Source organism: Carassius auratus, chromosome 7 (genome assembly GCF_003368295.1).
Source record: "Carassius auratus strain Wakin chromosome 7, ASM336829v1, whole genome shotgun sequence".
Taxonomy (NCBI): Eukaryota; Metazoa; Chordata; class Actinopteri; order Cypriniformes; family Cyprinidae; genus Carassius; species Carassius auratus.
The window spans coordinates 33,210,635-33,236,531 of NC_039249.1; the positions used below are offsets into that span (position 1 = coordinate 33,210,635).

Genomic DNA, 25,897 nt, shown 5'->3' on the forward strand with positions numbered 1-25,897 from the left:
TTAACATCAATCCAGAAAAACACAAGAGCTTTGATGAGTGTGTGTGTGTGTGTGTGTGTGTGTGTGTGCGAGTGTGTGTTACATTAAAGCACTTTACGAGAGTAAAAATCAGTTTAAATGCAGCTCCAGCAGATGTGATTTGATGTGTAATTGGATTAATGAGCTTTAAAGGCTTACAAATGTTTGCCTACAGTTTACAAACAACATCTACACATGAACAGTCCAGGTTTGTGTGTGTGTGTGTTTACGTTCACTGGTCAAAGTGTGTGCAGCGTTTTGATGTTCATTAGATGGAAGCGTCCGCAGGTACGTGCTCGTTTGAGTTAACGGTCCAGGAAAGAAGATTCAAAGAAACGCTAATTGTTTGAAAGCTTCTGAGATGTGAAATGAGCCGGTCTATCTCCTCTCAGACAAACATCAAATGAATCCAAACATGAAATGAATAACCTGACAGAGTGAGCTGATATTGTCCGGAGTCGGATCTCTCACTGTCAGCCGTCACAGAGCGTTCTGCTCTGACCTTGTGTTGTGTTTGTTTGCCTGCGTTCGAGATGCTCTTTCACGATAAATGTGTGGAGGCTCTTTGTGAGTGTAAGGTCCAGAGATAACCGATATCTCATCAATATCCTACAGGCTCTCAAAGAGCCAGCAGAAACACAAACACAGAGCGTATTAAAACAGTGTGTGTGTCGCGTCTGTTTGAGTTTCCAGAGTCAGAACCACAAACACTTAATGTCAACTTTACTCTGATGAAACAAACTGAGCAAATCAGAAATGTGTTTACCATGGTGAAGAAGAAGAGCACGTGATTGTATTGAAAGTGCGCTTGTAGAGTCCGTCAAATCTTAAAAGTATAATAAAAGAAACAAATAAATGACTGTACTTGCAGATAATATAATATGCATAAAAGGACACTTAAGTGACTAAAAGATAGACACGTTCATGACTTTTTCTAAACACACTTTACACTTTTAAGAAGTGATCTTTGTAATAATGTTATATTAAAAGTTTGACTTCAAATATAATCATTTTAGATAATTGTGTTTTAATCTTTTTTCATGTTTTGAAGTGCATTTTGATGTGTTGACTAACATACTAAAGCACATGCAAAGAACGTGATTGTCAGTATTGACTAAATGACTAAATGATGCCAAAGACAGTGAAAGTAATTATGAAATGATTTCATTTTATTTAAATTATTAATTTGGAAATTGCAGATAAATTACACATACATATGTGCTTAAGCCCTACTTAAGTACAACACATTCTAAAGTTCATTACTACATTTAATACGAATTGAAAGTATAATAAATTATTTTTTAATTGCAATTAAAATCCAGTTAAATAGCAGAAAACACTGATTGAGTGTTGTGATTTGCTCTGTATTCCCTGAGATCGTCTGTTTTCTCTCTTCATCCACACACAGGGTCTGTTGAATTCATCACTCACATGCTCAGAATTCAGTAAATCACTGCAAATATCAACGCTGACGTAACAGATGAGGCATGATGGAAGATTGAGCATTGTGTGCTGTTAAATTAGGCAAATGAATTCCAGCGCTTCACAGAAGGACACAGAGAGGAGTAATCAGAAAGTGAGATGTGGAGCAGACAGAAGAATGAAGACTCATCTGAGCACATCTCAAACAGATCCACGGCTGATTCTGTCATCATCGCTGTGGGTCACTACACAGCCCATCGATCATAGCGCAAGCTTTTCCTGCTCTCACTTTATATTACACTTTCCATCATTAGTATTTTTGAACGAAATACACAGCATATTTAACATATTTAAAGCTAGTGTAGTGTATCATATAATCCACCTAATCCAATAACACTGTACAGTATACTTAAGTTTGTTAAGAAACATTGTGTCTCTTTTAATCAGCACATTCTTAACTTCAGGAATCTCATCAAAGTCTTCTCATCAAGACTGACATGAATTCTGATGTGTGATTCTGATGTGCATGAATATATATATGACACACAGACACACACACACACACACACACACACAGGGAAGTCTTCATTAACTGTGATGTTGTGAGGAGCAGAGAGTTTATGCATATGCTGAACCCCTAACCTCATACAGATCTCATCCATTATGCATGTACGATCCAACAGGACTCAACACACACACACACACACACACACACACACACACACACACACACACACACACACACACACACACACACAGGTAATGAGGATATTTAAGCAGGTAAATAGCTGTAATATTGGTCTATCAGCTCTGATCTCACCAACTGCAGCATTTGAATAAGAGCAAACATCACTGTCTTTTCTAGAGCACATTTCAAGCTTTATAAAGTAAAAGTCATCTGTCTGAAATATTTGCCAAGGAATGTCAACAAATGACAGTTCCCTTTCAGTCGTTCACTCTCGACATCACGTCAGTGACTGACAAATTTGGATATCACTTTGATAGACCAATCTACTTCGAGTGTAAACTAAACAAGCCAATGCACCTTAGCATGCAGTTATTGCATCCAGCTGCCGCTGATCACAGTGGTGGCAAACCCCGCAGGGAGCCAACCCTCTGGGGACCACCACTTGCACCTACGATCCAGAGGAGTGACCCAGGGACTGTGCTGGGTCCTCTTCAAAGAACATACCAGCGGTATTCAGTGGACTTCTCCCTGACCGGATGTCGATCTCAGCATCGGAGGCAGAGCTGTCAGATGAAGATTCGGCTGCGCTGCTACCCTCCGGGATGGTGGCGAAGCCTGAGTCAGATCCAGAGATGGCAGCTATGCTTTCCCGGTCCGCCAAGATGGTAGCGCTCAAATGGAATCCTCCACCACGTCTCGAGCCATCCCAGCTGGATGACTGGTTTCTCGTGCCCCAGTGCCTTTCTTCCCAGAAGTGCATGATGAGCTCACCAAGTCATTGCTGCTCACCGCTCGGTCTGTTACATATAAGACCACTCCAGCACTGGTTCCATGGCCAAGTCCTGAGATGGGCGTCGCAGTGCAGAGCTCACTGGGTTCAAGTTACACCAGCCTGTCTCCAAACCCTCACCCCGTGGTCAGATCTTACGTTCCTCCAGGCAGGTGTGCACCTAGAACAGATCTTCAGGCATGCTGTGGTTTACATGGATGCCTCCACCACTGGCTGTGGGCATGCAGTATCAGGGGTTTGGACGGGCCCGCAGCTGCACTGGCACATCAATTGTCTAGAGTTGTTAGCAGTGTGTCTTGGCTTGAACCGTCTCAAATGTTGCTTACGAGGCAAACACGTGGTGGTCCAAATGGAGAACACAGTGACCGATGCATATATCAACAAACAAAGTGGTCTGCACTCCCGTTGCATGTCGCAACTCGCCCTCCACCTCCTCCATTGGAGTCGTAAGGTTCTGCGGTCACTTCGTGCTGTTCACATTCGGGGCCTGCTCAATCGTACAGCCGACGAGCTGTCTCAAGCAAAACTCCCGGGAGAATGGCGACTCAATCCCCTGACAGTCCAGCTTCAGAACAGAGACGAGACATTTTGGAACTGCTCAGGTAGACCTGTTTGCATCCCCAGAGACCTCTCACTGCCAGTTATTCTACTCCCTGACCGAGGGGACACTCGGCATGGACGCACTGGCACACAGCTGGCCACAGGGTCTATGCAAAAATGCATTTCCCTCACTGAGGGAACTAGTTCTCCTCGTGACAGCCCCTCCTTGTCTGATTCCTCTGAGGAATGATCTACTGACTCAGAGACAGAGCACCGTTTGGCACCCGTGTCCAGACCTTTGGAAACTCCACTTCTGGTCCCTGGGTTGGACGCGGAGGTTCTAGGTGACCTACCCCAGGAGGTAGTGAACACCATCACGACCCCCAACACGTTCACTAGATTCTATAGCCTTCGTGTAGAGCCGGTGTCCTCCTGTGTTCTCACCTCAAACGGCCCCGGGTAGCCCCATTTAGTTGCTAAAACTGCTCCAGAGTGTCCGTACTGTAGTCCCGGTTGAGATCTTCCATCACCCTAGGCAGCTGGACACAGAGGAACGTCCGGGGCCAGGCCTTCATGATGAAACCGTGAGAACTGCTGGGTTTCATATTGAGACCTATGTAGTCCACGATATAGCCTTAGAGCCTGTGTTTTCCCAGTAGACTTCTACCCAAAGGGTTTTTAATCACCTTTAATTTCTCCATATACTCCTAAACGGATGCCATATGTGTATTTGCTTCCGAAAACTCCTTCAGGAAGTATGGGGCATCCACAGCGTCCCTGTTCCAAGTAGAATTGGTACGTTTTCGCAGTGTCATCCAGTCTCACCCAGTTAAGTAGTGCTTTGACTATGGTGAGAGGAACTACTTGTTCCGAGCCCGGCCTACACCTAATAGGGGCACAGGCAGCTGGCACAGGGCACTGGAAGGGGCAGCACCCATGGCGCTTTGGCAGCTGGATACAGTAATTGCATGCAAATGTGCATTGGCTGGTTTAGTTTACACTCGAAGTAGATTGATCTATCAAAGCAATATCCCAATTCGTCGGTCACTAATGTGACATCTCCGGGAATCTTCAGGCATCTTCAGTGAATGAGTTTTACCATACTTAACCCTTTCGAGTCGATTAACGCATATATGCATTTTGAGTCATTTTCTCCGGATAACCCCGAAAAGAACTTAAATTACACTCTCAGTTTTAATCGTACAGATAAGAGCAATACATCAATCGAATCTGTAAAGGGTCTAGTTTTTTTTGGATACAGACATAATAACAAAGAACCTTTGTGCACTTATAAATTAAAGATAACAAACAAAGTGCGCTGTCTGCAGTCTTTGTCTCCGCTGATCGAACACGTCATTAAAATGAAGTGTAACTCCGTGAATACTCAACGAAGAGATATGAGAGAGATATTTATAGAAAGCCTGAAATGTCTACTTTTAAACAAGTGCTGATGAAAACAAATATTCTGAGATAAAGTAATCCATATGAAAACAACGCGATGTCTATTTTTCATATCTCCGCTCATTATATCTAATGTGACCACGCCCCCGCGCTGAACACGCTATTCAGATTCAAACTGAAGCGCGCGACTTGAATACGCCCACACAGAAGAAAAAGCAGCGAGACTGTTCAAGTTTTTATTTTATTTTACTGTTTGCTTCGCGATGAGAGGAATAAGACATAACTCACCCCAAAAAGATGTGATGTGGTTGAGAAATGGATTTCCTCAGAAAAAAGAATGAAGCACTTTATTCAACAGGGATCATAAACATGAGTAAGTCTCTTTTTATTTATTTGTACTAGTTTTCACATAAAGTGTAAACATTTTACTAGTTAGACTTTTTCCAAATACTTTTTCCAAACTATAATTCCTGACTAAATGTATAATCAAGTGAAACATTATGAAGTTTCAATAACAATATACAATACTATACCATTCAAAAGCTTGATGTAAATAATATAAATGTGACAAATAGAGATAACTCTAACAAATGTAAAAACAATGCAGTTCTTTCGATTTATTCCCCCTAAAAAAACTCTTTTCAACATTAATAATAATAATAATGATGATGATAATAATAAATGGGGTTTATTTGGTAGAAAATAAGATTGTTAAAAGGATTTCTGAAGGATTGTCTGACTGGAGTAAGGATGCCAAAAAAATTGTATGAAAGTAAGCTTTGATTGTTCCTAATAAACTGTTTAACTGCTCCCCCAAGTGGATATTAAATAATGTTGTGGGATAATTAAATATATTCTTAATAAACTACAAACATAAAATTATATACTTTTATTTTTTTCTCACATTCTTTCTTGTAAGTCCTCCCTCACAGTGGCACAGCTGAATGGGAGGCTCATTATGCAGCTCATTATGCGGCTCATTATGCAGCTCATTATGCAGCTCATTATGCGGCCTTTGTCTTCTCAGGTGTAAATCACAATGATATTCATGATAGTTGACACCTACTCGCATATGACTTTTACCAACAAAAAGTGTCTTAGAAAATTTAAATCAATATATTGTTTTCTGTGAATGAGTAAACAAGATGATTTTCACATAATTTAGAAAGAAAAATTCTAGGCTACAAGCTCCAGTTCTCAACTTTTCCGGCAACCAATTTTAGGTATGTGTTTTATTGCCTTATTCAAGTGACTTAACATTTTTAGTTTTTCACTAACCATGCATAACATTTTTTTTCTCAAAAATACAATCATGTACATGCATGCATTTCACATATTATTATAGCCCAGTTTGTGCTGATTACAGTGATATTAGACTTTACCCATTTAGATATTTATAAGAAACTGAAAAAAGCACAAATATCAGGGCATGACAAAACTTCTCCAGGCCCCAAAGATACCCTTAGACTCCAGAGGGTTAACCGAGACGATACTGCTGAATGACTGTTACTGCAGAAAGAAACTTTTAAGCAGCAAAATTACTACAACAAATTTAAAATCTTTACTTTAGCTTATTCTTATTTTATTTTATTTTTTTTTACTGCTTACACACAAAATCTTTCCTTGTCACACAGTTTCTGAAAGCTGACACTCAAACATCAGAAGCACACACCAAATCTGCAAAACTATACACTAATTATCAGCCTTGAACTCTGTTTTAAATTTCACTTTTTCAAAACACAACACACAATTCTCTATGTAACACAAAAATATAACAGGAATTAATATCATAGCAAAGGTGTTTGCTAATGTTTGCTTTTGAGAAGTGTCAGTGATATTTTGAATGAAGTGCTTCATTTTACTAAAGATGTGAGGCATTTTGTGCGTGCAATTCTTGGATTTTCATTTAAAGTTTGGGGAAAAAAGAGGCAAAGTTTTGAAAATGTGTGTAAGCAGTTGAAAAAAAATCGTGAATATTTAAGTTATTTTAAGCTGTTATAACTAATTTTCAGGGCTGGTGTAGTTTTCCAGATTATAGTACTTAATTATTATAGAAATAATGAACTTTAAAATAACACATTCAAGTGTGAACTGAATTTAATGTTTCAGATAATTAACTTCATGTTTATTGCAATGACTTGAAAAGGGTTTTTGACCCTAGGGCCTGCAGTAAGTACATCTTTAGAAATTTCAAATATATCCTTAATTCTATTTTATTTTAAATATGGTCTAATCACTGCTGAATGTACTGAAAAGCATTCATGATAAACTGAAATATATTTTACTGGCATTTCCATTGAAACAGTCAGTTTAAAATAGACATTTTAAATGTAAAGTCAAATGACACACAGTTTAAATGATATTCAAGCTCTTAATATCTGCTTCAGTATGAAAGTACTACTTTAAACACGGCAATATTATTAAAACATCATGATTTAAAACATACTTCAAAGTAAATCTTTTAATTTGACATTAATAAGAAGGTCACTTTTTAAGTGTTTTTAGAAACACAGTCCTGGAAGTGTCTATGTTTCACACTTAAACTGTGACATGCTGAGTTAAATTTGGAGGGTTTACCTGGCGTGGTTATGATGTTTTTAGGTGTTTTGGGATGAGCTGCTCTGACGAACCGCTGGCACCAGCGGGTGTTATGACACTGAATGTGGCTTTATTTTAATATATTTTAATTGTCTGGATTTAACTGGTGTACAGTAGCTTCTGTTAACTGTTTACTAAATGCAAGACTCGTGACCGGAGAAAAAGAGACTTACTGTGTGCAGACTAACACTTTTTTGATTACACACCATATTAAAATTAGGAAACGGTTTTATTATCTGCAGAAGCAGTCACTTCTCTTGTGGGAACTAGATCAGCAGTTTGTCAGGAAGTTTTGTGATGAATTACTGTAGTTGCATCTTTTCAGATACAGGAGAGGAAAGAGTTGTGAGGAGCTCGGTTAGGGTCTGAATGACTGAAAACGGTTTGGGAACATCACCTGTAATTGAGAAGTGGTGTTACACGAGCCCTACGGGAACATGGGCTTTACAGTGAGAGTGGTTTTTAATTAATGAGGAACTAAAGCCAGCGTTCCATAAACACCAGCTCAAAGATCTCCAACATTACAGACAACAAGACCTGAGCTCAATTCCAAACATTCCTTGAAATTAATACAATTGTCAATTTTATTTTATTTTTTTAAAGAAAGCAATATAATGTGTTAATAAAGGATACATATTAATTAAATTACTGTAAATCTCTCTCTCTCTCTATCCCATTACTTGGATTTTAACACCTTGATAATTAAAGCGTGGGGTTAATGAAATCTCTCTCATGCGCTGGAGTGATAATGAGAATCTGTTAATCTACAGCGGAAAGCCTGGAAACAATGTGTTAAAAATAATTTTTAATTTTCACTTAAACGGGATGTGCGAGATTTCCCACCATCACAGAACAAGAGAGAACGCTTCCTGAAATCACATTTAATGTTCCTGAAATCTCTTCACATCACACACACTTAGTGAGACTTCTAATCCTGTTTATATCACAGACAGCTAAACACAGACCGAGCCAAACTCATCAGCTGATAAACTGATCTGCCTTTTTTACACATTATTATATTACATTACCATGTCCTGTTTTTGCTTGTGTACATCAGTTAATAACAGCACACTTATACGTGTGTGTTCGTGTGTTTGAGAGAGAGAGAGAGGGATTAATAAAGTGTGTGGAGGCCAGTTTAGGGTTGGCATAATGAATGATAGGTTAAACACACACACACACACACACATAGAGACACTCACACGCTGACTCAGAAGTGCTTATCAGAGCAGTTTGATGATCTTAAATGGGTCTAAAGGGGTGAAACATCTTGAGAAGCACAATGAAGTGTTTCAAGCACTGGTGAAACTCCTCCTGACCTCCGTATCGAACTCAGATCTGCTTCATTTGCTGCATGAACACCAGCTGAGAGAAAGCACTCATTACATGATCATACGCTGGAAACTTCACATATTAAAGGGGTCATGAACTGAGAAACCAAAACTGGTCTTGATCTTTTAACATATAAGAGGTCATTGTGCTATAAAAAAACATCCTGCAAGTTTCAGAACTCAAAACTTCCTCATTAGTCTAAAAACTGTTTTTGGAACCCAGTGTGACAAAACGACAGCTTGTGGATTATACAACTCTATGATGTAATAGTGTGGATAAGCTCCACCTCCACAGAAGTAGATCGACATCACTGCCTGTTTAGCTCCACCCACCGATTCTACATCACTGCCTGTTTAGCCCCGCCCACTGATTCTACATCACTGCCTATTTAGCCCCACCCACTAATTCTAAAATGCAGAGCATGATTTCTGAGAATGGGTCACCATACTTGGCTGTATGTCATGTCACTTACATCTCTGCCTGTTTAGCCCCATCCACAGATTCTACAGTGCTGACTGTTTAGCTCCGCCCACCAATTCTAGATCTCTGCCAGTTAAGCCCCACTTAACGATTCTACATCACTGTCTGTTTAGCCCTGCCCACTGATTCTTGCATGAGGTGTAAATAACGGGAGTTAAACGTGCAGAAAACTGTGTGAGACTTAAACCTCGTTTACACCAGGACGATTATTGCCAACGTTTTTTGATGCTATGTTCTTCTGTTAATACCCAAATTGCAATTGCAATGCAAATTCCCTCCATGACATTAAATAATGCTTAATGAAAAACAGAAATACCCGGTATGCATCGAATCCTTTTTGATCTGCAATTCCTCTCAATGATAACTCCCTCTTATTGAGATATTTGTAGTCACTGTCACATTGTCATAAAGCCCTTTGTGTTCAGACACTAATGAGACCAGCAGCTCTACATTCATCTTGCCTCAATGCATCTTCTTGGTCGACTTACTTCCTCTTCATCATAGGTATCAAGTGTGCTTGGCAAGCTCGCCACCAAGTCGTGTTTTACTGTAACTTCAGCAGCTCCAGGTATACACCTCTCGTTTTGCACATCGGTGTGTACAATCACATCGGCCCCCTTTGTTTAGTCACAAGGCGTTAAACGTCGGCGATAACCGCGTGCGATATTCATTCTGGTGTGAACAAGCCTTTACGCTTAAAACAAGGAACATATCTGTAAAAGCTGTTTTTTAATCTAGTGAACATCAGTACAGCACAGCTGTGTTCATGATCTCCAATAAATATCAGTAATTAATTCATTACATTTACATTTAATAATTTAGCAGACACTTTTATCCAAAGCAACTTACAAATGAGAACAATAGAAGCAATCAGACCAACGAGAGAACAACAAGTCCCGCAATAGCCATGAGAACAAAAGTAACATAAGCACGTATTTACCACCGAAAAACGCAGTAAGTCTAAAAATGTTCCTAGCAAAGACAACCGCGCTGAAATCTTATGAGAAATACAAGGCAAAACACTTACAAACTGCTGAAAAACAAGGGCTTCCAAACAGGTAGAAGGTCAAACTTTGACAGCGGTGTCTGTCCATTATTGCACATATGACACGAACAGATGCATACACTGCACTGCAATGTGGTGTCACTCCACTTCTGTCTTTCTGTTCACAAAGATTTACAGAAATCTGGCACTCTCCTTTGAAAACTGAAATCACATGCTTATTCACACATCTTCATAATCTCCAGCTGTTTCCAGAAACCTGTGTTAATTTCGTTAACGAAGACGAAAAATATTAATTAATAGAAAACAATTCTGTGACTAAGATGAGATGTTGACGAGCTAAAAATAATATCTGAAACTTCATGATCTAGACATGACCTTACAGTAATAATACCGATTTCTGAGTATATTCGGTAAAGAAAAAGCGTACAAAACGAACAAAAACCAGAACAATCTCTGACATTCCAGAGGTGAAAGAAATATTGTGGAAAAAGTGTTTACAATTTATTAAATTAAACATTTAAGTACTGAGTTATATTAATTAACAACATGTTTTTACTATATGGTTAGGATTTGGCTGAGGGTTACTTGCATGCAATAATGCATAATTTATTATTATTATAATAGTAAATGAATATAACGTCTATCACAACAAAATAAAATGTTACCAGAAGTGTACATAGCTGTAAAATGTGCCTTTGCTATAATGTCAAATAAAAAGTTTTACTTTAAAGTACATTTAAATCATTATTTTAATAATTGTTTGTGTTGTTTAAAGAAGTTCACTTATTCTCATTCATTGAAAAACATTGTCACGATCATTAGCTGGAGTGCCCATGAACTTCAGTAGAGGGCACTCCACTCAAGACCATTCCACCCATCAACCACCAGATGTCACCATATCATCACTTGGACACTAGCGCCTCTCATACTGTTGCACCACACCCGAACTACATCTCCCATGAGTCACTGCATCACAATCACCTTGCCACACCTGCACCTCATTCATCAGCCAATTTCCTTGCAACACCTGCACCTCATTTACACACATATATAAGCAGCACAATCATTCTTACTCACTGTGAAGTCTTGTTTAGCCTGTCTGACATTTCCTAGCGATTTCCCTTGTGTTTGTACCTGACCTTTGGGTTGTTTTACTGACTCAGATTCTCTGCTGCCTGCCCCGACATTCTGCTCGTTTCTGTTATTGATGCTGGTTATTCCTGACACGCCTGACGCTGTTACTGATTATTGCCTGTCTGACCATTCTTAATAACATTTCTACATATGGATCCGAACATCTCTGGCTCATCGTTACAAACATATTGAAGCACATGTAAAGTACTTGATTATCATTTTGTGTGTGTGCTATTCAACATTACACTTAAAGTTAATCATTACAAATATTTAAATATGACACACAAGTTTCAATAGAAATGCAATTTAAGTGTATTTTAGTCATAAATGTTTGTCAGTACATTCGGCAGAACTTAAACCACATTTCAAAGACGAGAAATAATTATTCAATTACATATAAATATACTTAAGTCCTACTTAAGTTAGTCATAAATGCTGTAAAGTTCACACTTAATTGCATTTAATACAAATTCAAACTACAATATATTTAGCACGAATTTAATCAGACGAAAAGCTTGTTTGTAAAGTTTGTACTTAAATATATAATTTTGACGTCTATTATAACCATAATAACTACTCTTTTTAAAAGTATGCACTTCTTTCCCCCATAAGAACAGTTCCTGCAGAACTGCAGTATCAGAAACACACTGCACTTTTATTTCAGTCGCTGACTGAACTTTAATTCTAGAGTTTCTGATCGACGTGCTTCACATGATCCTGACAGACACAGAGCTGCTTCTCGAAGAATATTACAGCTTCTCTTCAGACAGCCTGTGACATCAAATAATAATAATCTGTGCTTTTTGAATCGTTGCTTGTCTCGCAGATCTGATCTGCATACACCCAGTTCTCCAGACGCTGTTCCAGAGTAATCCAGCAGGAGGCTTGACTTTCCAGACGACAATCACAGATCAAGCAGCAGCGTTACAGAGGAGCTCAGGGTTCAGGTGTAACGGAGATGCTCCTCACAACTGTCCCACAATCCACTGCTTCAATGCTGGTCACTTGGAGTCTGCAATCTCTCGTCTCAGGTTGAGCATCATTCAGGACACTCTCTCTCACTCTCAACTCCTTCTAATTAACTCTGTATTTCTTAATTTCAGGTTCTGTAGTCTGTAGTCTCTTACAGTCAATAGTACTCTATTATATTTATCAGAGTTTTAATTCCCCCAATGTAAGTGTGTAACGTGTGTGAATGAAAGGACATTTAGATAACAGTGAATTCAGTTCATCATTTCACAGATGAGTATCATTAAGATCATCAGGGGTCAATGAAGTCCACTTGATGAATCATAATTACTGAATGAGCATTCAACCTTATATTGGACATTAATGTGGTTGTTAGCAGATTTGAATTCTGTAGCTCTGTAGCATCCATCTCATAAAATCATTTCAAATCCAGGATATATTAAAAAAACATATTCTTCTTCTTCTTCTTCTTCTTCTTCTTATTATTATTATTATTAATCAATCAATCAATAAAACACAAAATTAAAATGTAAAAACAAAATATTATTCAAAACATGAATAAATAGATTTATTTAAAAAAAAACACATAATAAGAAATTAAGATTTGCTGAACCAATAATTTTGAACCAGTCATGCTTAGATTGACCCTAATGTGATCATGTGCCATGTAAACTTTTAATATATATATATATATATACACACACTCATGGTCACATTAGGGTTAATTTCACTATAAATGATTCAACATTAATTGTGTACTTTACAAAATTAGATAAGAGTCCATTGCCTGCTGATAATGTGTTTAAACACTGAGATAAGTTGAGTATTTGTGGTCAGTATTTGTCCAGCGGTCAGATGTTGATTCATGTGTTCAGAGCTCCTCGTCAGATCTGATGAGAAAACGGCTCAGAAAACCAATGCATTTCTCATTCATTCTTATGAGAGACAGCAAAAATAGATCTGGAGTCACAGGAAGTGGAACACAAGTTCTTCTGGATGGGATTGATCCTTTAATAAACACTGGTTTGTTCAGACGAGAGATGGAGAGAGTTTCTGAGCAAATTTCTGATTTATTCAGTCTGAAGCAGGCGGGGATCTGTCTTCCATCCAGAGAGACGGACAGTGTGTGTTCATGTGAGTGATGATGATGAATGACTGCCTTCAACACCATACAGAAGAGTCAAAGTAAAATGAGATTTCCCAGCGTGAAACAAACACAGCAGATCAGCTCTGTCATGCATATGTGTTACTCTAATAACTCTGTTAATTCTGATCTGCTCTGAACTCAGGACTGCTGGAGTCTCCGATCATCTCTGACTGGCCCAGCTTCCATCAGTCTGATACGATCAGAGCTGGAGAGGAAAGATATATGAAGTGCTTTTGAAGGAAGCAAACTGGATATCCACCAGCAGAACGGAATACTGTTTTGACCCTTTGAAAAAGAAGTGCATTTAAAGGGTTAGTTCACCCAAAAATTACAATTCTGTCATCAGTTGTTGTTCCAAACCTGTAAGAACTTCATTTATCTTTGGAACACAAATTAATACATGTTTGATGAAATCCAAGCTGAATGAGAAGAGCATTGTTTACATCCAGAGGAACGCATGCTCATGTCAGGACTATTTTCTGAGCACTGATCGTAGTAGTGTCTATGGAGGGTGATAGAGCTCTTAGATTTCATCAAAAATACATTAATTTCTGTTCCGACGATGAATGAAGGTCTTACAGGTTTTGAACAACACAAGTGTGAGTAATTAATGACATGATTTTATTTTAGGGGGGATGAACTAACCATTTTACTGTACTGGATGTGCACTTGTAGTGTATTTCGAATCTAAAAATTAGTTTTGCGAACCTGTACTTGCAGATAATACAATATTAATGAAATGGAAGGCCACTTAAGTGACTTCAAGAGACAGTTTCTAAACACACTTAAGTACAGTTTTAAAAAGTGCAATTTTTTAAATAAATTTTAATAAGTTTCACTTAAGTACATGTGTTGACTAACATACAAAGCACATGTAAAGTACTTTATTATTATTTCAGCTGTAGTGACTTCACATTTGACACATTTACATATTTTAAATGCATTAAATTGCACTCGATTTAAATTATATTTGAGTTTATAATAGATGCTTGTCAGTACAATCAGCAAATCAACCCTATTTCAGATATTTCATATGGAATTGCATATCAGGATTTACTTAAGTCCTAATGTTCAGCTAATTGCATTTGAATTAGATTTGAGCTATAATACATTTAAAGAGCCACACAGATGGGATATCAAAAATGACCTGTATTACAGTGTATGATGAAGCTGTCCATCAGTGTAAACAATGTGCAAAGTAATTAAACCAAAAAGTACACGATTTATAAAGTTATTGGCTTCTAAAGTAAGCAGTCGACTCTGAATCGTTGAAACAAGTCGTTATAGATTTCAAATATTTTGCCCATCTCTATGTACGTCACTAGAACACTTTGCATAATAATCTCCGCCTACCGTCTTGAGAGAAACTGACCTCTGACCCCCCCCCCCCCCCCCCCCCCCACACACACAGACGCTCTGGTTGGTGTGAGAGCATCATGTCGAGGAGACAGTGTGTTTTTAATTGTAAAGGCAAGTTTGTTTTATTTTCACTGCCAAAGAATGAAGATCAGAAGAACCAATGGCTAAAATTCATTTTTACCACAATACCAGAGCAGTACAACAAATCCCTTTTGTTGTGTTCACAACATTTCACTGATGACTGCTTTTCTAATATAAGTGAGTACAGCAGGATTTTCAAAGCGTTTGATCATAAAAGATGGTTCATTAACAACTTTATTTAGACCAACGAGCATCTCCGAATCACAACGCGAAGTACGATTATGAAGTTATGTGTTTGTTTTCTCCCGAGCGTCTTATCAGTATGTGTGCTGTCTGCAGTCTGTCTGCGCTGATCGTCATGTACAAACACGTCATTAAAATGAAGTGTAACTCCGTGAATACTCAAGGAAGAGAAATGAGAGAGATATCTATAGAAAACTTGGCATGTCTACTTTAAAACTAAACAAGTGCTGCCGAAAACAGATATTCTGTGATAAAGCAATCCATATGAAAACAACGCGATGTCTGTTTTTCTGTCTCCCTTCGTGACCACGCCCCCGCGCTGAACGCGCTATTCAGATTCAAACTGAAGCGCGGCTTGAATACACCCACACAGAAGAAAAAGCAGCGAGACTGTTCAAGTTTTTTATTTTACTGTTTGCTTCGCGGTGAGAGGAATAAGACATAATTCACCCCAAACAGATGCTAACGCATAGTTTACCGTGGAGGTGTGTGCGGAACAACCAATCAAACCTGACTATGTCAGTTGACCAATCAGAACACAGTATGCTACCGAAAGGTGGGGTTTAAGGAAACTGAATCTTTTGAACAGCTTCGCGCGAACCGTTTGGGGATCTCTGAGAATTGAGATAATTTGAAAATTATATTTTGACAAAATGACAATGTTTTTTAACCTTGGATGGATTTAAACCTAATGTACAGGACTTATAAACAGTGATAGGAAGCTTAGAATTTTCATCTTGCTGGCTCTTTAACGGCAAATAAAACACAGTTCTCAGATGTACTGGAAAACATTACATTCAGTTACACTAGATATGTAAGTTTAGATTTCATAATAATTACTCGTTACACAAAGTGTACTTCATTTTCACTAGGACAGCTAGATCTGTGAAATAATCTTTATTACAGAAACTCTGCCATCTATTTCTGATCATCTAATGCAGTGGATGTGTAAGAAAGAGAGTCATTACTTCACCCAGCGCCTCCACCTCAGTGTCCACCACCCCTTAAAGACTGAATACAGGTTAATGACGCCTCGAGAGCATTGAGATGAAGAAAACATGCTGCTGATGTCGAAGGGCAAACAAACGTGTGCGTGTGATTTCAGCTGAATCTCTGAATAATGAACTGCTAAATTATCCTGCATTTCTGCTGAGAGGAGGATCGTGCGAACGGAAGCAGGTATTTTCAGGAATCTGCATTCTGTGCTCCTCTGGGCTGAAGAGTTCTCCAGCGTACAACAGAGATTTAACAGCAGATGACTTTATCTCTTTATTTAAAGTGTTTGAGATGTGCTCAGGCTCTCGTCTTTAGGAGATCTGCTCTCAGGTTTAACAGAGTAAATGTTAGACTTTTTCTGCAAGAATGAGCAAAGAACAATATTTGTGTATTCTGCGCTTGAAATACTGTACCACACGATGAAATGAAATTCTGGCTGAAGGTAATTTTCCTAACCAGCAGGTCCAGACGAAGTCTGCTATTATTGCTCTGGTTTTGGAGGCAAATTTGCAGAACCGTGTGGAATGGTTTTGACGCTGATAAAATATGTTGAATAAAGCTGTATATAGTTTATCAGTACTTTAGGATGGGAAAACAAGACACACGAGTAATACCCACTATCAAACAAAAATGTCAAAACAGACCTCCTGACACTGATGACATCATAATTAACTTTAACATAATTAACTCTTAACTTTAGGAGTAAACAGGGTACAGAGATGACCCTCTGAGGATACTGCCCCAGTCATAAGGTGTTGAGCCTCTCAAAAAGGTCCAGCTTTTGCAGATTTATTCTGAGAGTACATACAACATACGTTCTCACTGCCAGCACCTTGAAGGCTGAAGAGAAGCTTAAGTGAAGGTAAAGGTAAGTAAACTGGTAGATAAAACATCTGTGAGCAGAAGGCAAGCTTCTCAGGAGGGAGGTACAGCCGTTCTTTCAAAGGCGCAATCAGAAATACCCAGCAAACTGAACCATTTATTTAACCTTTTTGACCACAGATGCAAACCAAACTAAACCACGTCTTTTATAGTTTGGCGTGAGGCCCAAAGAGAAACAACACTGAGCATCACTGCAGAGCAGATGAACAAGCAAATAAAGAGTCTCCATTGGGAGATCGGGATCAGATAACCTCCCTCCGTACCCTCACCTGTTTCACACGAGTCTATCTCCGATGAGCGTCCATGAGCTCAAGAACACATCTGATCCTGGTCTCAAAAAGAGGCTCCACCTCCTTCCCGAATGATGGAGGACTAGCACAACACTCTTTATATCTGTAAGCCTCTGTTCTAGCCCACCAAAATCTCCTGGAGCCAAGAATCTAGTTGGATTGTCTGTCATTTAAATGCTGTTAAAATTGTCACCTGGACATGGTGAGAGGACTATGAAGACTCCTGACTGACTCCTGCAGAAAGAGATGCAGGTGGACACTTCCATGATCAGACGAATCTCTGCCGTCTGACAGGCAGACCACAGATTGAGAGATTGTGAGACAGGTGAGGAGCAGCACAAGTGACAGCTCGGGTCATTCCATGTGTGCCACAAGATGCTTCGTGACTTTTACCAGTCTGGGAGCGGAGCAGTGTTTTAGATTTGAGCTGACTCGCTGTCTGCATGAAGCTCTGAGATGATAATCAGAAGATTGTTGTTAGATTCCTGTTAAACGAGTATGGGAGACATCACTGTTGCACAATTTGGTTTTGCCTTTTATGTAACAGTTATATAGACAAATAATTAATATAGAGTACTTAATATTGAGACCCCAAAGCACCAAGTTTTGTGTCGCTAAGCAACAAACAGATCGTATATGCTCTCCTTTCCGGCTCTCAGGTTCACTCCAGGTTTTGTGATTCCTGCTACTAATCACTAGTGACAGAAACCATGTTCCAGGTTGCACCCTAAGTCCTTGCAACACACACTTTCACTTTTAGGAGCTTTGATTGTCAGGTAGATCTTGCTTTACTATGGGTTTGGCAGAAGTGTGCATTAAGTGTGCACTGAGAGTGCACCAAGGGAGCGTATGAGCACCGTCCTCAATCCTACAATGACAATAGAATGATGACTACAATGACAATGAAATACAATGACACACTACAGCAGGGGTTACCACCCACATTCCTGGAGCATGTTTTCCATGTGTCCCTAATCAAACACACCTGATCCAGATCAGCAGCTCATGAGCAGAGACTGTGTGGGGGGGCTCCAGGAACGAGGCTGGGAACCACTGCTCTACGGTCTTGTGCACCTGTCAGACATGGGTCAGTGGTAGACTGCAACCAAAATTATATGTTTGTGTGACCAACTGAGAAAATTAGTCACAAAAGAGCGTCAAATGAGTTTAGAGCCCTGAGTCCACAGGAGCAAATGAAGAGTAGAGTGGTGTTTGGGAAAGTTCCCAAATCACAGAGACAGAAGAAACACTGACAGAGCAACTATCAAAAAACCCTTTCTCCAAGCAAAACTCCACTTCCACACCACTAACACTCAGTACATTTACATGGACAACAATACTCTACTATTAACATGATTAAGACAATACTCTGATTAAGGATCTACCATGTAAACAGAGATTTTGATAACCTGGATCCAACATACTTGATAAGTCATACTCCAGACATGGAGAATTTCTATTTTAGTCGCATTATCGAAGTGCAGCATAGACATGTACACACCGTAATCACATTATTACCATGTGTAGGACTTTCACTGCGTTACGTGACAGGATACACACACAGCAGTGGACAACCGTTTGATGGCAAAAGAGCATGGCTTCAACAACGTCATCGTCTTCGTGCACTTACAGCATGAGAAATACCATAACGAAGGCAAACTGTAGGTTGATGAGTGAAATCCTGGAGGGGACATCGGATGGTGCCACATGGGGACATACTGACATGTGCCATTAATCGATCTATGTAATAATAACATGTACAACGGGAACATGATATTAATATTCTAAAAGCAACTCAAGTAAACACCATAATCTTAATATTGTCTTATTTACAATAAGGTAAATAATTAGTTAATGTACTGATGTCCATGCAATCGCACCCACTGTCTGATCTGGAACAAAGTGAAGAAGACATGCAAACCAGTGAAATATCACACTTCTGTTGGAATACCTATCAGAACTCATGGGGCGCTGCATGACCAAAGCAGATTGGACTTTTAACCCCATTACAATGTCCCATGTAAATGCCCCCAGTGTCTCTCACACAGGTTTGATGAAATGAAGAGCCACAGGTTGATCCATCCTTGGTGTCTCCAACAGACGATCATTCCTGCCCAGTATCTGTATCTGTCTGGATAAAGGCCTCTATTACTCCAATTACATCTCTTCATTTTTTATCCTGTCCATTACCTCCATACTGAGAACCGGACCTCTGATAGCACCGCCACAAGAGGCCATTCATGAATAAAGCTCATGGGATCTGCTCTGAACTGCACTGATGATGGCACCAAATGATCATGTGTGTTTCCTCAAGCTCGTTCATAGTCGGACATCTACACCAAACTACACATAATCACACAACCCATTGGGACTCTAGCTCTTGTGAGGACACTCTCTCTCGACTGTGTCTGAGTCATCTCTCAGTGTGGAGTTATTTCATGGGATGGGTGGAGTCATCTGAGCAAGTGGGTGGAGTCATCTCAGCTGGGGAGCATGTGTGGAGCGTAGAGAACATATGGACAGGATGTAGTGTGTCATGGGAGACAGAGAGAGAGAGAGGGAGAGAGAGAGAGAAAGAGGAAGAGGGAGAGAGAGTTAGACAGAGAGAGATAGAGAGAGAGAGAGAAAGAGGAAGATGGAGAGAGAGTTAGACAGAGAGCGATAGAGAGGGAGAGGTAGGGGTTGTGTTTAATTAGTCTCATCAGAGCAAAGGTGGAGCAGGTGAGCGGAAACTGTCCGTGTCTACCATCCTCTCACACTTTCTGATGAACTCGCTGCTCATCCTTGTTTCGTTCTGTCGCTCATTCCTCATTATTTCACTCCACAAGTCGAGCTGAGGAGAGCAGATGGTGGCTCACACAGTGAGACCAGCCTGCCGTCCACCTCAACAACCCCCCCCCCCCCCACACACACACACACTTCAGCTTTAATGTGCTTTATTAACATGACAAATAACAGTACATTCACACTGCCACAGCAGATGCAGCTCAGCTGCTGACAATGAAAACCAACAAGGAAGAATAACAGTAAAGATGAGAAAAGAACAGAAAACTACAACAAATCAGCACTAATAATAATGCTCATGATGAAGTGACAGATACACACAGATCAGCAGAGCAGGGGAAGACAATCATGACGTCATCAGATGACGCAGGGACAGAGTAACCCATTGCTTGCTTCACAAGTTCATCTGCTCATCCCGTCCTAACTAATGTGGCTTGCTGTTCTTGAAGGAGAGGCTCAGTCCCAGTCCAAACACCAGACTACAAATCGGGACAGAATGAGGTGCAGGAGAGATGCTGGAAACGCCTTCGACTGCTGCTTATACACGCTTGTGGTGATGATGATGATGAAGATTGACTGGACTACATTAGGAACTTAAACATCAATTTCTCCACCATAAATATATATATATATATATATATATATATATATATATATATATATATATATATATATATATATAGGTATTCCGTAATGCGATATATTATGGTAATGAATATGCACAATATTGTTATCGTGGGCCCTTATAAATACCGCAAATAGTTATATTACAAATTATTCAGAAATTGAAATGCATTTTAAGAAAACTATTCCAATCAACTTATCAAAATGCACAACACCTCTGCATGCTGTTTGATAGACACGCTTGTGCTCTGATGTAAACAATCGCATGAGAAGCACATGGAAGAGCACGTGAGAGACGCGCTGAATGAACGCACTTTCAATCTCTGACAGCAGATGGCGCTAAACTGCAGATAATGCAGTCCTTACCCTGAAACCCCATAAATAAAGCAGATGTGCTACTTTCTTAAATATATTTAAATACATTTTGAATAGCCATTCAGATTTGTGTATTTGCTATGATGTCCATCTTACCTATTGGTCTTTATAGTTCTTTTGTAGCACTTTAATCTGTGCAAAACTTTACATTTTATATATATTTTGGAATTGCTTTATTTTATTTAAATGTTCAGTTATTTTTTATTAGAAAAAAGTTATTTACCCTATTATACTATATTTTGAGCACTTTTTAAAAATAAATTTCAATACCGTGATAATACCGTTTATATATATATAAATTTTATTTTACATTTAATTAATTTATTTATTTAACTTCTAAGCAAGCCATTATTCTGCTCTTTGATTTACTTCAGTAATGTACTGTCTCTCACAAAAATTGATTTAGGCCTACATTATTATTATTACTATTATTATTATTATTATTATTATTATTATTATTATTATTATTCAAGCAAATATTCATATGCATATTTATATAAACATCTAATTGACATCCCTGCTAAGGACTAAGATTTTTTTTTTCTTTTTATAATATCTCCTGTGACAAATTATTTTTTGTAAAAGTGCAAATATTCGATGCATTCATTTTCCTGTATTTAATATGAGGTAATCTGCATTTCTATAATATATAAATATAATATATCAAGACAATGCAACAGTTCCAGATGGCGTTTAGTTTAGATGTTGCACCGGTGTATGAGCTACTCGAGCGTATTTCATATCAGCTGCTCATTTACACTCCACAGAGAAACAGAAACACACACACACACACACACATGCATGATGGAAGTAAAGCTCCTGAAAACGTCAAACAACAAGCAGGTAAAATCACCTGTCACTACATCTTAATATAAACACTCTGTCAGTGTGTGTGTGTGTGGGGGGGGGGTGTTTGAGTGTGTGTGTGTGTGAGATATAGAGAGAGAAAGAGAGAGAGAGAGAGAGAGAGAGAGGCTGCTGCTCAACAGAATGACATAACTGCACAAAATGAGTGTGCGGTATTAGAACATCTCACACACACACACACACACACACACACACACAAACAGTCAAATATTCAGACTGTGGTGTTTTAACGGTCAGAACAAATAGAGCTCAAACACGAAGGTTTTTATTTCACCGGACGTGTAATTAAACACATTTAAAGAGATGTAGTGACTTTCACAAACGCTGCACATGTCGAACTCAGAAACATCAACCTTCTCGCCGTTTGCATGAACATCTGAGCCGTTAGCAGCTCTTTCCCTAAAAAACATTTTCCATCTGAGTTGTTATCTTTCCGCTTCAAGCTCTAAACAGCCCTGCGCTCCGAGCAGAGAGCCGTGGGCGTTATCCAGGAGGAGAACATGCCTTATCCCTCCACGAGCACACACACACACACACACACACACACACACACACAGTCCCAAATCCCACTGCTCTGTAAGCCGCCGCTTTACTGATAAAAAAAATGTTTTAAAAAAATAAAAAATAAAAAAGGACCGGATCAGTCCAGGCGTGCACAACAACAGCAGAAAACAGAGTCTCAATCACTGTAGTATTGGTGATGATGATGATGATGATGATGATGAAGGTGTGGAGCAGATTCGCTGATTGAGCTCAGAAACAGACACAGATTGACATCACGAAGCACACGGGACAGTGACGAGATCAGCACACACTATCCTCCAGAGTTCAGATGAGCACAAACTCTCAAACACACACAGTTCATCAAACCTCGGGCCGTTCTGGTGAAGATGCTACAAACGAGAACTAATTACAAGTTATTCATCTTTAAATAAATAATGCATACTGTTTGATGATCATGATCTAACCCCAGACAGATTCATCACACTTCTGGAGACACATCTTTCCAAACATTATAGCTAAACACACACACACACACACACACACACACACACACACTTGGACCAGGGACTGGAGTTTGTGTCCCAACAAAGCTTTTCTGCCCGATCAGACATTTTTCTTCATCACCATCATCATCATCAGAGACCCAGAAATCCCATGACCAACTGAAACAGCACCACTGACCCACAACACACACACACACACTCTCTCTCTCTCTCTCTCTCCTGGCAGAATCACAGATGTAATCACTTGTGTTCATCTCACAGCTTTTCTGAAATTTTCATCATCATCATCCTCATAAGAAATCCGCAACAACAACAAACCTGAAACACACACACAGTTTCTGCACAAATGTCCCGTTTGCACACACACACACACACACACACACACTGAGAGTTTCTGCACAAATGTCCCGATCACACACACACACACACACACACACACACACACACACACTGAGAGTTTCTGCACACGTCTCGATCACACACACACACACTGAGAGTTTCTGCACACGTCTCGATCACACACACACACACACACACACACACTGAGAGTTTCTGCACACATGTCCCGATCACACACACACACACACACACACACACACACTTAGAGAGAGTGAAAGTATCTGTACTTACTCCAAACGCTGAAGATCACAAAGCAGAAACTGAAACACACGAGAGAAACACAATCATCAGTAGAGTAGGAGGAAGAAGAGGAGGATGAAGATGCTGAAGAAGATCAAGAGCATGATGAAGACTCACCCAAAAGCCTTCAGAGGAGCGCTGAGGACCCGGAGGAAGGTTTTATGTCTTTCTGTCACTCCAGCCAGAAACAGCCGTGATGAGGAGGATGAAGATGAGGATGAGGATGAAGAGCGTCTTATTCCACACACTGACAATCAGCCGCGATCATCCGCGCGTCCGACGCCCGCGAGCATCACAGAGAAACGCGCGCGCGCGGAGAGGAGCTACCTGACTCTGTGTGTGCGTGTGTGCGCGCGCGAGACTGACGCGCGCTCCTGCAGTTCCGCCGCGCGCCGCACATCCCGGATCAAACAGCTTCATCTGACCAGCTCGAGTAAACGCGTTATCTGTTGAGAAGAGCAGAAGAAAATCAGCTCCGTTTATTTCAGAACTCAAGACTTGAAGAACAAATGGTGATTAGGCTACCAAGCCTTGCAGGCTCTTCTCATGTTTCTGTTGAGTTATGAAAATGTTTGTACTCATCATTTTGTATTTTATTTAGATTTTTTTTTTTTTTTTTGGTGATGCGGGGGGAACATTCCATTCAATCATTTTGCAAACATTATAGGAACATTCCCTTTGAATGTTCTCTCAAAGTTGGATCCCTCGTAAGTCTCTATGTCTGATCACTTTATCTGGAAAGCTGTGTACAAACACGTGATGGATGTCTGCAAGATGTCAGATTTACACTGATTCTTAATCATAAGCATCTTAAAGACATCCTTTAAACGTCTATTTGACATCTGAGAGGAGAAGTCCTATATGAGCAAACACAGATGTCATACAGCGTCTCTGTGATGTGTGTGTGCTATCGGGACATGTTCCAGAAGTTCTGCGTCCTAAAGGATCCATCATTCCCTGTAAAGTGACACTTCTCATTGTGTTTCACAGCAGCGTCTGAAATAGAAAACAATGATGAGACAGTTGTCATCTCACACACCTGCAGAAGAGCCTCAGCACAGTGTGTGTGTGTGTGTGTGTGTGTGTCCTCAGGTCAGCTGGTGACACAGACAGACGGACGTCACTTACCGTTAGCGTCTGAAGAGAGCACAGAATAATGTCAGATAGAGAGAAAAAGCATTTATCTCTCTATTAATGACGTGCACATTATATTGTGTTTGAGTGTGAGTCAGTCTCATTATAAAAAAGTGCCCTGACAAAGAGTTTGAACTGAACACGAGTCCAGGAAGTGAACATCTGATTCCAGCGCCTTTCCCCGCTGCTCTACACCTTAAACACATGACTGCAAGGGCCGGGATAAATTTAGAAAGCGCTCAGGAAGAAGAGAGCAGTAGTAAGAGAGTCTGGGCTGTGTTTGTCTGCAGGGCAGCAGAGCATCACGTGTGCTCCAGCTCCCAGCATGCTCTGCTCCGGTCACTTCATCTGGATACAGACCTGGGAAACTCCTGGCATGCCTCGTTTCTTCTTGAATCTGGGTCACGCGCAAGAAGAGAAATATTCAACTGCACGAATTTAATAAACCACTGCTGGGTTTCTCGCTCCTTTGTCATCATTTCGGCTTATTATTTGTGTTAGACATCGATGGTGTAACTCGAGCTCACAATCTCAGCATGTTAACCCGCACAGAAACAGCACATTCACGAGATCTGTGCCTGAAATCAGCAGACGACTGTGATGTTTCAGACCTTTCACTAACTGCAGGATATCAGCTATAGACCAGACCGCAGCTTAGAAATGAACATGAATCCCTGTTCCCAAGTCACTGGACTTCTGTATTTGACATATTTCAGTGAAACATGATCGAGGATGGAGACAGAACGTGAAAAAACCAAACAAACACACTTAAGCATACTTTTAAATAGAATTACTTAAGGAAATAATATACTGTACTTCTACTGAATATAATAAAGTGTGATTTTACACTATCTTCCATGTGAATTGTAATTATATTAAGTTCAGTTACTCGTTAGAATGTGTTTTTGATCCACTTAAGCAGGACTTAAGTAGGTACATCTTTATGTAAATTTCATAATGACTTCTATTGTATTTGAGATATAGTTGAAGTACTGATGAATGTTCTGTTGAAACTTGTGTGTCATGCATTAAAATACATTTGCAAATGTTCAATTTAGTAAGTTGAAAGATTTGATCTTTAAATGTAAAAT

At 39.6% G+C, this 25,897-nt stretch overlaps 1 protein-coding gene across 44 annotated transcripts in view; it reads right to left on the reverse strand.

Moving 5' to 3' along the window:
• The window catches only part of LOC113106534 (receptor-type tyrosine-protein phosphatase delta-like), a 339,617-nt gene extending 315,603 nt beyond the window's left edge, over positions 1–24,014 (reverse strand). For 26 of the 44 annotated variants that reach the window (XM_026268559.1, XM_026268581.1, XM_026268579.1 and 23 more), the window contains exons 1-2: positions 23,790–24,014; positions 23,664–23,692 (exon numbers count right to left, since the gene is read on the reverse strand). The gene's annotated coding sequence lies outside the window, so the exon portion shown is untranslated. The remainder of the gene's footprint in view (positions 1–23,663; positions 23,693–23,789) is intronic. The other 18 variants (XM_026268602.1, XM_026268600.1, XM_026268597.1 and 15 more) reach the window with 3 other exon arrangements.
• Between the last annotated feature and the right edge of the window lie 1,883 nt (positions 24,015–25,897).